The sequence below is a fragment of the Triticum dicoccoides genome, chromosome 3B (assembly GCF_002162155.2).
Source record: "Triticum dicoccoides isolate Atlit2015 ecotype Zavitan chromosome 3B, WEW_v2.0, whole genome shotgun sequence".
Taxonomy (NCBI): Eukaryota; Viridiplantae; Streptophyta; class Magnoliopsida; order Poales; family Poaceae; genus Triticum; species Triticum dicoccoides.
In genome coordinates this window covers 853,378,020-853,380,114 of record NC_041385.1, presented here as the reverse complement: position 1 = coordinate 853,380,114, position 2,095 = coordinate 853,378,020, and positions in this window count along the sequence as shown.

Sequence of the window (2,095 nt, the reverse complement as noted above, 5' to 3'; positions counted from 1 at the left end):
GGTTGGCCTGGCCAACCGCGACTAAAGCTCCTCCCCTATATATACCAGTTCAGCGCACTCACTTGGCCATTTGGTGCCACTTCTCTTCACAAGGGGGGTGTAGGTTTGCTTTTGGTTCCTCTTATGCACACAAGGTGTTTGATGAAATGCCCAACAGCGGGAAACAAACATGATATGAAGTGTTGGAGCCACACTTGAGGTTCCTCCTCGATCGCGGTTAGCAACTTGAACCTTTCATGCATGTGTGTCATTGATAAATTATGCATGTGTGTTGTTCATTGTTTAATTTCTATTGTTTATAGCTAGTTACTTTAACAAATGCATGATGGTTAATTATATATTTTATATTATAATAATGCAGATGAATCGGCAATGGATGTACGGTAACCGACTCTCCCGCGAGTTCACTACGGGTTTGAAAGATTTCCTCGTAGTGGCTAATGCGAACAAGCAGAAGGGTTTTGTTATCTGTCCATGTGTTGACTGTAAGAATCAGAAGGGTTACTCTTCCTCAAGAGAAGTTCACCTGCACCTGCTTCGGCACGGTTTCATGCCAAGCTATAATTGTTGGACCAAGCATGGAGAAAGAGGGGTTATAATGGAAGAAGATGAAGAAGGGGATGATTTCATCGATGAAAGCTATCTTGCTCATTTCGGTGATACTTTCATGGAGGATGCTGAAGGTGAAGGGGAAGGTGAAGGTGAAGAAGAGGCACGTGATGAGACCGTTGATGATCTTGGTCGGACCATTGCTGATGCACGGAGACGCTGCGAAACTGAAAAGGAGAGGGAGAATTTGGATCGCATGTTAGAGGATCACAGAAAGTCGTTGTACCCCGGATGCGATGATGGTCTGAAAAAGCTGGGCTGCACACTGGATTTGCTGAAATGGAAGGCACAGGCAGGTGTAGCTGACTCGGCATTTGAAAACTTGCTGAAAATGTTGAAGAATATGTTTCCAAAGAATAACGAGTTGCCCGCCAGTACGTACGAAGCAAAGAAGGTTGTCTGCCCTCTAGGTTTAGAGGTTCTGAAGATACATGCATGCATCAACGACTGCATCCTCTACCGCGGTGAATACGAGAATTTGAATGAATGCCCGGTATGCACTGCATTGCGTTATAAGATCAGAGGCGATGACCCTGGTGACGATGTTGAGGGCGGGAAACCCAGGAAGAGGGTTCCCGCCAAGGTGATGTGGTATGCTCCTATAATACCACGGTTGAAACGTCTGTTCAGGAACAAAGAGCATGCCAAGTTGTTGCGATGGCACAAAGAGGACCATAAGTCGGACGGGGAGTTGAGACACACCGCAGATGGAACGCAATGGAGAAAGATCGACAGAGAGTTCAAAGATTTTGCAGCTGACGCAAGGAACATAAGATTTGGTCTAAGTACAGACGGCATGAATCCTTTTGGCGAGCAGAGCTCCAGCCATAGCACCTGGCCCGTGACTCTATGCATCTACAACCTTCCTCCTTGGTTGTGCATGAAGCGGAAGTTCATTATGATGCCAGTGCTCATCCAAGCTCCGAAGCAACCCGGCAACGACATCGATGTGTACCTAAGGCCATTAGTTGATGAACTTTTACAGCTGTGGGGCAGACCTGGTGTCCGTGTGTGGGATGAGCACAAAAAAGAGGAATTTAACCTACGAGCGTTGCTTTTCGTAACCATCAACGATTGGCCTGCTCTTAGTAACCTTTCGGGACTGTCAAATAAGGGATACAATGCATGCACGCACTGCTTACATGAGACTGAAAGTGTACATTTGCCAAATTGTAAGAAGAACGTGTACCTTGGGCATCGTCGATTTCTTCCGAAAATTCATCCAGTAAGAAAGAAAGGCAAGCATTACAACGGCAAGGCAGATCACCGGCCGAAGCCTGCGGAACGCACTGGTGCTGAGGTATTTGATATGGTCAAGGATTTGAAAGTCATCTTTGGAAAGGGTCCTGGAGGACAATCAGTTCCGAAGGGAGCTGACGGGCACGCAGCCATGTGGAAGAAGAAATCTATATTCTGGGAGCTAGAATATTGGAAAGTCCTAGAAGTCCGCTCTGCAATCGACGTGATGCACATTACGAAGAATATT